Raw genomic sequence first — 14,580 nt, forward strand, 5'->3', positions numbered from 1 at the left:
AGGTACCATTGACCATCGGACCAGCCACCTATGATGTTGAGTTCCTTGTGATGGATATCATGCCGTCCTATAGCTGTCTTTTGGGAAGGCCGTGGATTCATCAAGCAGGTGCAGTACCCTCCACGTTGCACCAGAAAGTTAAATTTGTCATTGATGGGGCCTTAGTAATTGTCAACGCTGAGGAAGATATCGTAGCAAGCGTGACCACAGAGGCTCCATACATCGAAGTAGGCGAGGAAGCGGTAGAATGTTCGTTCCGTTCCCTGGAATTTGTGAATGCCACATTCGTGGCAGAAGGAAAAAGAATCCCAAGACCTCGACTCTCCAAATGCACAAGGATGGAGATCAAGCAAACCCTAGGCCGAGGCGCAAGAACCGGGAGAGGTTTTGGAAAATATTTGCAAGGAATGATCAACCCTGTACGTCCTATCCCAAAATTAGACCAATTTGGGCTCGGTTTTCAGCCCTGTTATCATGAAAAGAGAAAGGAGATCCAGAAGAACCGGGAGAGAAGGATAGCCAGATTGACTGGAAACGAACTCCAATGGAAGCCTATGACATTCCCGCCGCTCTTCAGAACATTTAAGTCAGGTGGTTATGTGTTTGAGACCACCATGTCTGAGTTACAAACGGCTCTGGAAGATCTGAGCGTTAATGCCGTGACCACAGAAGATGTTGACAACGGAGATAGATCCGGGATATGCCTTCTGCCACATGGGTTCGTGCCTAGCAGTTGGTCGGTGGAAGAACTACCTGTGGTTTACAAGAATCTTTCAGAGTAATATTCGAACTATCCCTATTTGCCTATACCCGGGGCAATAGGTGATCTTTTGTAAGGGTGAATAAATGTTTTGTTTAAGTTTAATAAAGGATGCATTTTTCTTTTCCATGGCAAACAAATTTTTCTTTTATTTATTATCTATCTCCCTCATTCCAGTACTTCATTTCCAGTTACTCTCAAAGTTAGTTCTTGACCATTCCGTGTGGGATATTATCCTCTCACACATACACATCTTCCTCCTTTCAGGTTCCCAGATAACAATAATGTGGGCACTAATGACCCTGATCCGGAGGTGGATTTTGAATCAACCATTTGTCTTGGGGAATTTGAAGAAGGCGATAATGAAGAAGAGTATAACTTGCCTACCGAATTGTTGAGAATGATAGAAAAAGAAGAAAAGCAAATACTGCCACATAAGGAGGCGATCGAAATCTTAAATTTGGGCACTGAGGAAGATCGAAAAGAGGTTAAAATCGGCACAACTCTTTCGACTGAAGCAAGAAAAAACCTGATAGCCTTACTTCAGGAGTACGAAGATGTGTTTGCTTGGTCGTATCAGGACATGCCGGGACTAGACACAGATATGGTTGTTCACAAACTGCCAATCAAACCAGAATTCAAACCAGTGCAGCAAAAACTGAGAAGAATGCGACCAGAAATGCTCCTTAAGATCAAGGAGGAAGTCAAGAAGCAATTTGATGCCGGTTTTCTCCAAGTAGCCAAATACCCTGAATGGGTGGCCAACATAGTGCCTGTGCCGAAGAAGGACGGGAAAGTACGCATGTGTGTCGATTACCGGGACCTTAATAAGGCCAGTCCCAAGGACAACTTTCCTCTGCCACACATAGACACTCTGGTGGACAATACGGCCGGGAACGCCTACTTTTCATTCATGGATGGATTTTCGGGGTACAATCAGATCAAGATGCATCCCGAAGACATGGAGAAGACCACTTTCGTCACAATGTGGGGAACTTTCTGTTACAAAGTGATGCCTTTCGGATTAAAGAATGCTGGGGCAACATATCAGAGAGCTATGGTGACCCTGTTCCACGACATGATGCACAAAGAAATCGAGGTTTATGTCGACGACATGATTGTCAAGGCACAGACCGAGAGTGAACACGTCAAGAATCTGAGGAAGCTCTTCCAGAGATTGAGAAAGTTCCAACTAAGACTGAACCCTAGCAAGTGTACCTTCGGGGTAACATCTGGAAAACTACTAGGCTTTATAGTCAGCAGGCGAGGCATACAGGTCGATCCTGATAAGGTTAAGGCTATCCAGAATCTACCTCCACCACGAACCCAAAAAGAAGTCCGAGGTTTTCTGGGCAGACTAAACTACATAGCTCGGTTCATCTCTCAGTTAACCGACAAATGTGACCCCATCTTTCGTCTCCTCCGAAAGAATAGCCCTGGAGCATGGGATAAAAACTGTCAGACTGCATTTGAGAAGGTAAAAGAGTACTTGTCTCACACTCCTGTCCTGATGTCCCCTATCCCAGGAAAACCTCTGTTTTTGTATCTCTCCATATTCGAGAACTCCATGGGGTGTGTTCTGGGTCAACACGATGAGTCTGGGAAGAAGGAAAGAGCCATCTACTACTTAAGCAAGAAGTTCACCGATTGCGAGGTCCGATATCCTCCTATTGAGAAGGTTTGTTGTGCCCTGATATGGGCTACAAAAAGACTTCGACAATACATGTTGTATCACACCACTTGGCTGATTTCCAAGTTAGACCCACTAAAATACATGATGGGTGTACCTGCTCTATCCGGAAGGTTAGCCCGATGGCAGATGCTTTTGTCTGAATTTGACATCGAATACGTGAGCCAAAAAGCGGTAAAAGGCAGCGCCATATCCGATTTTTTGGCAAGCAGAACTGATGAGAGCTATGAGCCGCTGGACTTTGATTTCCCGGACGAGGACTTAATGGCCATATCTTTAGAGGAAGCAAGCATTTCAACGGACGGTTCCTGGAGAATGCACTTCGATGGGGCATCAAATGCACTAGGACATGGCATCGGGGCAATTCTAGTCTCCCCAGAAGGGAGTCACTACCCATTTACCAGCAGACTGAACTTTGATTGTACCAATAACATGGCAGAATATGAAGCTATTAGAGTACCGAAAACTCGTGTTGGATCTGCTCGAAGAGTTCGACGAAGTCACTTTCCACTACGTGCCTAGAGAAGAAAATCAAATGGCTGACGCTTTAGCTACCTTGGCAGCCACATTCAAGGCTGGCGGGGAGTCTGAAATGATGCCAATTAACATGCAGTCGTATGAGTACTCAGCTCATTGTTACCAAATTGAAGAAGTGAAAGACACTAAGCCTTGGTACTACGACATTCTGCAGTATATCAAGCATCGGAGTTATCCAGAAAAAACCACTGACATCGAGAAAAGAACCCTTAGAAGGCTGGCAGCTGGATATGTCCTTGACAGAGAGGTTTTATACAAGAAAAGCCATAACCAAGTTCTGCTAAGGTGCGTCAATGCTGAAGAGGCAAAAATGATAGTGGAAGAAGTACATGATGGAGTTTGTGGAACGCATGCAAATGGGCATATGATGTCAAGACAAATAATGAGATGCGGATATTTTTGGTCCACACTAGAGAGCGATTGCATCAACTATGCTAGGAGATGTCATAAATGTCAGATTTATGGAGACAAGATAAATGTTCCACCCCATTCACTTCATGTAATGACGTCACCATGGCCTTTTTCTGTGTGGGGCATGGACGTTATCGGGCAAATCCATCCGAAGGCTTCGAATGGTCACCGTTTCATTCTCGTAGCAATTGACTATTTCACGAAATGGGTGGAGGCTGCGTCATACGCCAGTGTCACTCAATCCACTATTTGCAAGTTTCTGAAGAAAGAAATTATATGTCGGTATGGTCTACCTGAAAGGATTATCACCGATAACGCAACAAACTTGAACAACAAGATGATGAGTGCTGCTTGCGAACAGTTCAACATAAAACACCACAATTCCACTGCTTACAGACCAAAGATGAACGGAGCAGTGGAAGCAGCAAACAAAAATATTAAGAAGATAGTGGAGAAAACAACTGAAACCTACAAAGACTGGCATGAGAAGTTGCCTTTTGCTTTGTTCGCCTATCGAACCTCGGTACGTACATCGACTGGGGCAACTCCATTTTCACTAGCCTATGGAATGGAAGCAGTGCTACCCATTGAAGTCGAGATTCCGTCTCTCAGGGTCTTGTCAGAAGTCAAACTAGATGATGCAGAGTGGGCACAATCCAGATATGATCAGCTTAATCTGATAGATGAAAAAAGACTGAAAGCCATTCATCATGGTCAAATCTATCAGAAACGAATGATCCGAGCTCACGACAAAAAGGTGCGCCCGAGAATATTCCGTGAGGGGGATCTAGTGCTAAAAAGAATTTGGCCAGTCCAGAAAGATTTCCGAGGAAAATGGACGCCAAATTGGGAAGGACCTTATGTCGTGAAGAAGGCTTTCTCCGGAGGAGCCCTTATCCTGGCTGAAATGGACGGACCTGAGCTGCCACATCCCATTAACTCGGACGCAGTCAAGAAATACTTCGCTTAGGATGAAAACCCGAGAGGGCATCCTAAGTTGAAAAAAAAAAACAAAACAAAAAACAAAAAACAAAAAAAAAAAAAACAAAAAACGCTTAGGGTGAAAACCCGAAAGGGCGCCCTAAATTGAAAAAAGAAGAGAAAATAAGGTGGGTTCAAGACGAAAACCCGCAAAGGGCGTCTTGCAACCAAGGATGGGTCCAAGTTGAAAACCCGGAAAGGGCGATTTGGATATCAACGGTGGAAATATCCCGGCACATGAATCTTCTACGAACCCAACAAATCGGAGAAATGTTGCACCCTCCCAAACGTTGCCGCATTTTCAAAGATCCTTTGGAAAAGGCTGCATTCAAAGTCACCAAACGGCTTTTCAACTCAGAAGTGCCCACGTTATCGAGATCTAAGACATTCATTTACACATCATTGTGTATTCGTTTTCTAGAATGTTTGCCATGTATTATTTGTTCTTCTCCTCCCTTATGAATAAAGACCATCTTTCCTCCAATACATTTTGAGCATCTTGAATTAGATTTAAACCTAATGGTTTATTTATTTTTATGAAAGATAATCGCATATTGTTGTACAAAGATTCATTGAAAAGTACAGGTACCCAGAAGCCGATCAAGGCTCATGCACATGCTTGAGATGGTTGAGGAGCATCTTCAAAAAAAAAAAAAAAATCATCAAACATTTGAAGAATTTAAGATCAGAGATCGGAACTTCAAGCTCAAGAGTCAACAACGACAGGCCACTGGAGATCGAGATTACTCTCCAGAGCTCAGAATAACATATGTTGCATATGCATTTTAGACATACCTAAGAGCATGACATCCATAACATAACATATATGCATATCTTTGCAGGTTTTACCCAGAGCCAATTTCAACTTCACAACGAAGGATATTGGACTCCAGACAACGTAAGTTCAACTTCACGACGAAGGGACCGCTGGTTGTCAACAAACATTTCTCAATTTCAGGGCCAATTTCAACTTCACAACGAAGGATATTGGACTCCAGACAACGTAAGTTCAACTTCACGACGAAGGGACCGCTGGTTGTCAACAAACAACTTCTCAATTTCTGAGCCAATTTCAACTTCACAACGAAGGATATTGGACTCCAGACAACGTAAGTTCAACTTCACGACGAAGGGACCGCTGGTTGTCAACGAACATTTCTCAATTTCAGAGCCAATTTCAACTTCACAACGAAGGATATTGGACTCTAGACAACGTAAGTTCAACTTCACGACGAAGGGACCGCTGGTTGTCAACGAACATTTCTCAATTTCAGAGCCAATTTCAACTTCACAACGAAGGATATTGGACTCTAGACAACGTAAGTTCAACTTCACGACGAAAGGACCGATGGTTGTCAACGAACATTTCTCAATTTCAGAGCCAATTTCAACTTCACAACGAAGGATATTGGACTCCAGACAACGTAAGTTCAACTTCACGACGAAGGGACCGCTGGTTGTCAACGAACATTTCTCAATTTCAGAGCCAATTTCAACTTCACAACGAAGGATATTGGACTTCAGACAATGCAAGTTCAACTTCACGACGAAGGGACCGCTGCTTGTCAACAACAACTTCCCAATCTCAGAGCCAAACTTCACAACGAAGAATATTGGACTTCAGACAACGCAAGTTCAACTTCACGACGAAGGGACCGCTGCTTGTCAACAACAACTTCCCAATCTCAGAGCCAAACTTCACAACGAAGAATATTGGACTCTAGACAACGCAAGTCCAACTTCACGACGATGGATATCCAATTCTCAGGCTCAACTTCACAACGAAGGGGCTATATACGTATACAACTTCACAGCGAAGGGTATCATACCCTAACAGGTTGACCCAACTTCACGACGAAGGAGTCATCTGTAACACCAAAAGTCTTCCGGTCAAGTTTCACCTTCGATACGAAGTATCTTGAGTCAGAAGACGATCCAGGAACTGCTAGTCAAAGCTTTGGGTTCGATTTCAACTCCACGACGAAGGATCTCGTACTCAGAACTCTCCAGTTTCGACTCAACCTCACGACGGGAGAGTCATTTCCTGATTTAAATTGACAAACCAGTCATGATATCGGATTTCAACTCTACGATATAGGGCATTCGATATGGACGAAATTCGTGTCTTTTAATCTTTGCTCTATTTTCGTTACACGACAATGAGCAAAGAGGGGCAGCTGAAGACACCAAATTTCATCCCTTTTATTTTTATAATATACTTTTGATTAATATACATTATTGCAAAACTATACTACATATTTACATTTTATTTTTATTTTTATTTATTTTATTTTTTGTGTCAGGCCCAAGATCGGTTTATACGGGGCCCAACAAGATGCCCTAGTCCAACCCAAATCCTAAACATACACACGAGCTAGGGTTTCCAGCTAGCATTCCAAGCGGCGCTGCATCCGTTGCCTCAATGCTCGGCCGAGTCCCTTGGTCAAGCATTCAAACGCCACGACAACAACCCACCGAGTCCACTGCCGGGTTTCTCGCCTCAACATCACCAACACACCAACAAACACAAGATGTCAGTGTTTCATTTGGAATGAAACTCCTAGTTATTTCCATTATAAAAACATGTAACTAGGACACAGAAAAGGAGAGAGCACAAGATTTACAGAGAGAGTTTACACGTGAGCCCATACACAGTCATTTTCACACAATTTCACACACACGAGATACACAAGCATTACGAGAGGGTACACAAGAAAACACAGGAAACTAGCAAATCTCTTGTAAATTTCGAAAGAGAAATAAATAAAAGGTATCGCTTTTACCTTTGTTTGTCGATTTGGTTCCCTTGCACTGCTTGCATGCCGCTATTGTTGAGTTTTGAATCACCAAGAACCATTCGGCCGAGGAACGAAAGGGAGGCCCTTTGTTTTTCAAAAAGAAAAAATTTCAGATCTACGTTTTTCTAGTCGATTTTTGAAAAACAATCTTTGTTTTTAGAAAGGAATTCCAAAAAGCTTTCGAGATTTCAAAAAAAATATATAAAAACGCGAGTTTTGCCGCCGATGAACGACGGCCGGCGCCGTTTAACGGTGACGGCGAGGCGGCGTACGGTGGCCGTGTTCTGGGTTCATCGAGACCCACGGCTGTGTTCTTCATCCTCGATGAACTGAGGAGAGGATGGAGAGAGGGGGGAAGAAGGGACATTTCGGCGAGAGAGAGGAGGATGAAATGAATTTCAAAGCGTTTGGTTGAGTTAAATGCTGCGTGTTTCTGTTATATTAAGGGTAAACTATGCCTTGTGACCCTCTGATTCCTAAAACTTCCATTTTACCCCCCAAATCCGATTTTTAAACCCCATTCTCTTTTGAATTCGACCTTCAATCAAGGTTTTCTTTCAATTTAGTCATGTTACTTCGTTTTTATTTTTTATTTTATAATAATTATTATTATTATTTTTAATATTATTACTATATATATATATATACGCATTTCATATTTTATTTTTATATTAATACTTTTTGTTACGTTTTACAAATTAGTATATATGTATATATTATTTTAATTTAACTATTACTATTATCTTCTTTTTACTAATCTATATATATATATATATTTGCGTTATTATTACTATATATGTATACTTTTTTTTCTTCATTGATTATTTTTGCTTAATATTATATTTTAATATATATATATATATATATATATATATATATGTATATACTTATAATAGTTTATTTATATATCTATTATTATTATGTGTACATTTCAAACGTTTTTATTCGATTACCTTTTTTCTTTACTTTGTTTTTATTTCTTTGATGATCACCTTTTTATTCATTGTATTTGTTTATTCGTTGGTTGTATGTAGATTATTAATATTTCATTTATTTAGTTTACTCTGCTTATTAACCCTTTTTTTCTCTATTTTTATCTTCATTCTTGTTTCCTTTATTTTTCATTTTTTTTTCTATTTTCGTTCTTTAACGTCTTTATTGTTAAGGGAATTTCAATCAGTCAAGGGTAAGTAGTTCAGATCGATGTTTTACCTTTTAATTTAACTTTCAATTCTCTTAATTAAAGACAACTGGAAATTACATAGTACCGAAAGGGCAGTTCAAGGGTGCTAATCCTTCCTTGGCTGTAATCGACTCCCGAGCCCGACATATTTCCGGTAAGACGCAGATCAGGCAAGAAATAGGGTATCCGATCAACCCATTTATTTTTAAATAAATGATCGGTGGCGACTCCAATCCACATTTTTCAAGTCGAAGCCCAATTCCGGGGCCCAACCGAAAGACGGTTGCGACAATAATAAATATTTTATTATTATTATTATTATAAATTAGTAATATATTATGTAAAGTATTTCGATTATAATGTAAGAATTATCAAATGTATTTTGTTAATGTATGTTAAAGGTGGAGTGAATTGTCTACATTAATATGATAGAACAATATATGAAAACCAGTTTTGATTTTATTGTAGATATAGGAAAAATGTATGAAATTATAATATTACACATATGGTTATATTATTATTTTTTATTTTGATTATCGATCTATTAATTTTATCAGTTAATTATTTAAATGTTATCAATCTAGTCATCTCTTATCAATATTTAACGAAAATATTGATGCATAAGTTAATAAATTAGTATAATTACATATTTAATCTTCAAGACTTACATATTTTATGAAATTAGTCTTATTGAAAATTTAATTTAATAAATTTAATCATCCAATCAGAACATGAAATGTGTCATCGTATACATAAAATTTTTAATAACTTTTAATTTGTTTAATTTAATATTCTTCTCTACATAGAAGGTGAAATTATTATTATATTTTAAAAAAATTTATAACTAATAATATTAATTATTATATTAAATAAATATATTGAAAATATTTATGTATTTAAAAGTTAAAAAAAATTATTTAGGTGTACATACATTGACAAATTATATAAAATGCAATAACATTAAATTATTAGAAACAAAAACATTCATTTAAATACAATATTAATTACATAAGAGTTAACGGTTATATGATGATAACAAAGCTGGACATTTTTTTCTATTGTGCCCGATGTTTCTACAATGCCCACATCGTTTTTGTTCTGTTGACTTCTCCCGAATATCCATATCACAATATATTCTAGTAGATTTTGGACGACCTGAGTCCCTCAATAGCAATGGATCTGGTACAATTGTAAGCCAAGTTTGAATCTCATTTGGGTCTCTTTCGTTTCCTATGGGCGGAAACTCAAATTCATATACCTTGAATACTTGTGAAAGTTGGTATACGGGATCAACATAATTTTTGTAGTCCAAATGCGAATGTGAGCAAGCTGCAATGACATGAGAGCATGGATATTTGAGTGCTTGAAAGAAACCACAATCGCACCACATCTCTTACAGATTAACTCTAAAAGAGTTAGCTTCAATCCCTTGCAGCGGACGTGGCATTTCGGTTACACGGAACAATTCACGGGTGCGAGAAAAATTTGTAACTAACATCCCATTTGATGCAACCACTTTTTTCTGTAAATCAACTACTAGTATTGGGTGGTAAATATGGCCGTTTTGCATCCAAGTAAGAGCTTGTCCACCGAGCTTTGCAAAGAGTTGACCCAAACGAAAATAAGTCGTTTTAACCAACGCCGTGACTGGTAAATGATGCGCCCCCTTTAAGGTTGAATTTATTGCTTCAGCCAAGTTTGTTGTCATATGACCATAGCGATACCCCCCGTCATATGCATTTGTCCACATTTCTTTGCTGATGTCCATAATGTACTCGCACCCCTTCTTATTTTTGCCAAACAACTCTTGTAGCATCGACTCAACCCTTTGAGGTAAGAGTTCGTAACCTAAGCCATTAGGAATATGTAATAGTTAATATGAAGTATAAATAAGTAATAAGAAATTGATAGAAAAATTGGGAAAAAGTAACATACCCATCCTCACGACTAACTGGCGTTCATCATTCTTCTTGTATTTTCCGTAATAGTTTGCAGCAATATGACGGACACAATAACGATGTTGAACATGTGGAGGTCTATACATTGTACCCAAAGAGTCCATTGCTGCTTTTATCCCGGCTCCTCGGTCTGAAATAATGCATACTCGTTCCCTGGTGACAACATGTAAACGTAAATTTTTAAGGAAAAAAGCCCAAGACTCAGTGTCTTCTCCTTGAACGAGGGCAAACACAACAGGAAGAATATTGCGGTTTCCATCTTAGACCACAGCTAATAATAAAACTTGCTTGTATTTCCCATACAAGAAAGTACCATCAATTTGGACAATTGGTTTACAGTACTTGACTGCATTAATACACTGAGGGTAAGTCCAAAAGACAAGGTAAAATTGGCAGCGATCGCGAACTATTCGATCATTCACGTAATGATGTTGAGTTTCAAACTCAACAATTATCCCGGGATTAAGTCTTTGCACAACATGAAACCAACTGGGCAACTCATTGTAAGAGGAATCCCATTCTCCATGAAGTTTGCAAATGGCATTCTGTTTTGCCAACCACGTTTTTTTATATGAGACAGTGTACCCATATTGTGACTGTATAGCAGAAATCAACACTGCAACAGCTATATGAGAGCTTTGCTTCACAATGGGCATGATTGCTTGGCAAATAATGTTGGAGTCCAAGTTGGGATGATCCTGGTTTATACCTCTTGCACAGCATGTATAAGGACCGTTGTATCTGGTTAGTTCCCATAAGTTGTTCTTCCTCTTCCTTTTTGATACACTGACCATCCATTGACATCCGTTGTCATGTTGGACGCAGTAGCAGAAATATTTCTCCGTGTTAGATCGATCAACTCGGGACTGAACTGAGTTACGAATATTGTAACTCTTTATTGCCATCATTGCTTCCTCCTTCGATGCGAACTCCATTCCAATATGTAAATTACCGTCATTGACTGATGATTGAAGTCCATAGTTGCCAACATCAGGAAGATCTAGAAATCCAAGCTCATACATTGCATCATAATCAGCCTCATACATATGTGCAGGAAGTTCGGCTTGTGTTGTATTTATCGGAACATTATCCTCGTCATCATCAGAATGTACATTAAACTATGGTGAGTCAGGTTCAACGAATAATCCCGTTTCAGCACCATCTGCACCTGGCTCCCCAAGAGGTTCTTCTGGTGGAGATGAGGGTTCCTCCGATAATCCAATATTAAGGTCAAATAAGTTCTCGCTTGCGTGTCCTCCCCTTGAACTTGAGGTCATTGTATCATGTGGGATGTGAATAGACTGTCGTCTCTTTGGCATTTTCATATGTAAGTCGAAAACATTGGCAGATGAATGTCTGCCCCTTGAAGTAGAAGAGATGTTGCCATATGGATTATTGGTGAAACCACGTGGGTTGAGATCATAAGCAGTTGCAGATGAATGCCTTCCTATTGAACTTGATGGCATGGCATCTGGCGTTAGATCCGCCATTAATGATGTGAAATCATTACAGATCAGTTGTGTCGGGCTATCAACTTGATCAGCTTGATATGAAATGCCAAAGTGAGAGGAATATGAGAGACCACGAGTTGAACGAACCTCAATAAAAGTGGCATACATTTCAATAAGAGATTGTGAACTCCCCATATGAGCATCAACCATCATAGAAACATCATCATCGTTTGAAAGCTGAAATGATGTATACGTGAGCGAAAAAAGTTCAGTAGGAAATCTGTACTGAAGTGAAGATAGTCTTCTCTGGCCTGCTACACGAATCTTTAACGAAATTTTTGTGATTAACTCCTCAATTGTGATGTTTCTCTTCAAGGTTAAGGGGATATAATGATTTGACTCAAAAACAACCCCCTCTTCAGCTTCCTTAATTTCTCCATCATACAAAACAACAGTAGAAAGACGACTCATTTTCAGAGAATTTGAGAATTTAGAGTTTGGGAATTTGAAAGCTTGTGAACTGAAGTTTGGTTTGAAAGTTTATAATACGTTGCATATAATAGTGTCTATAATCAGAGTACTATTAACATGAAGGAGCGTCCCCGGGGGCGCGTCTTCCATTATTTTGTCAGAGAATATGTTATCATTGCCCTATTATGTCACTCATGTCCCTCGGGGACACTATTCATATCAGTACCTATTATTTCTCAAGGGACTTGAAGGCGCGTTCCCGGGGGCGCGCCTTCTATTATTTTGTCAGAGAATATGTTATCATTGCCCTATTATGTCACTCATGTCCCTCGGGGAAACTATTCATATCAGTACCTATTATTTCTCAGGGGACTTGAAGGCGCGTTCCCGGGGGCGCGCCTTCCATTATTTTGTCAGAGAATATGTTATCATTGTCCTATTATGTCACTCATGTCCCTCGGGGACACTATTCATATCAGTACCTATTATTTCTCATGGGACTTGAAGGCGCGTTCCCGGGGGCGCGGCTTCTATTATTTTGTCAGAGAATATGTTATCATTGCCCTATTATGTCACTCATGTCCCTCGGGGACACTATTCATATCAGTATCTATTATTTCTCAGGGGACTTGAAGGCGCGTTCCCGGGGGCGCGCCTTCCATTATTTTGTCAGAGAATATGTTATCATTGCCCTATTATGTCACTCATGTTCCTCGGGGACACTATTCATATCAGTACCTATTATTTCTCAGGGGACTTGAAGGCGCGTTCTCGGGGGCGCGCCTTCCATTATTTTGTCAGAGAATATGTTATCATTGCCCTATTATGTCACTCATGTCCCTCGGGGACACTATTCATATCAGTACCTATTATTTCTCAGGGGACTTGAAGGCGCGTTCCCGGGGGCGCGCCTTCCATTATTTTGTCAGAGAATATGTTATCATTGCCCTATTATGTCACTCATGTCCCTCGGGGACACTAGATGGATTATGAAATCAGGTAAATTATAACCAAAATTTAACTTCTTTTGAAAGTTCAGCAAGTTAAGAATAAATTATACATATAAATTAATTTAAGTTCATAACTTAAATTAAAACGTTATGTGAAGTTTGAATAAATTAGATAAAATGTTATGGATAAATTGAATAAATGTGAAGTGATAAGTTGATTGTGACATTGAAATTGTATGGAATGAGCATCGAGATGTTTTTACGAATAAATGTGAAGTGATAAGTTGATTTTAATGTATACGTTTTAATATATATGTTAATGATAAAATCATATGTATGGATAAATTTAATTTCAATTTAAGTATTGTGAACTATAATTGGAATATAACTTTTAATTTCGAATACAATTAGAATATTAAGTTGAAATTTAATGTTAAATTTCGAATACTATAATTTATATTTTAAATTTAAATTTTGAATAATATTATTTTTATTTTAAATTTTGAATAATATAATTTTTATTTTAAAAACATTTGTCAAACATTTAATGTTAAATGTGAATAAAAAATAACATTAAAAATATGTATGTAACAACCATGAAACATTTAAATAACATGACCAAATTACATAAAATTCTGAAATATAACTATTTAAATAACATTAAAATACAACGGGATCACCGATGTCGTCTTCTCGAATGAGTTCCACATGGCGGTGGTTATCTATTTCGTGGAGGATTTCTTCGTGGAACTTGTTCTTCAGTCTCCTCATCTTCACTATCATCATCATAAGCATTTTCTTCATTTGGTGTAGATGACGCTGAAGGAGCTGAAGGGCTTGTATAAAATAACGACCCTAGAGGAGTGCTAGTAACAATCCCACCGCTCCCCGAGAACTGTGAAAACTGTGGAAACATTGGCATCGATGTCTGTGATCCAGATGGAGATTGAGGTGTCTATGGAGAAGCACCACCAGCCAACTAAGATGCATATGAACCATATGCTGGATCATTAAACATAGTCGCATATGCACCTCCATATGGTATAAAACCCTGCGGGCTAGGCATGTAACCTGGCGGGCTAGGCATGTAACCTGGCGAGCTAGGAATGTAACCCTACGGGCTCGGAATGTAACCTGGCGGGCTAGGAATGTAACCCTGCGGGCTCGGAATGTAACCCTGCAGAGATGGCATATGAACTGGTGGGCTTGGCATATGAAGTGGAGGGCTGGGTATGTACCCCTGCGGCATCGGCGGATAAGGATGTTGTGGTGGGACTGATGCAGAACCAGTAGCGCATTCTCTCCGTCCACACGTCGGGGGACGATGATATTGAGACGGTTGACGTCTTTCTCGGCTCCTAGGAATGTTAACCCCTCGTGCTTCAGCCGA

This window comes from Hibiscus syriacus, unplaced genomic scaffold (genome assembly GCF_006381635.1).
Source record: "Hibiscus syriacus cultivar Baekdansim isolate YM2019G1 unplaced genomic scaffold, ASM638163v2 tig00110956_pilon, whole genome shotgun sequence".
Classification (NCBI taxonomy): domain Eukaryota; kingdom Viridiplantae; phylum Streptophyta; class Magnoliopsida; order Malvales; family Malvaceae; genus Hibiscus; species Hibiscus syriacus.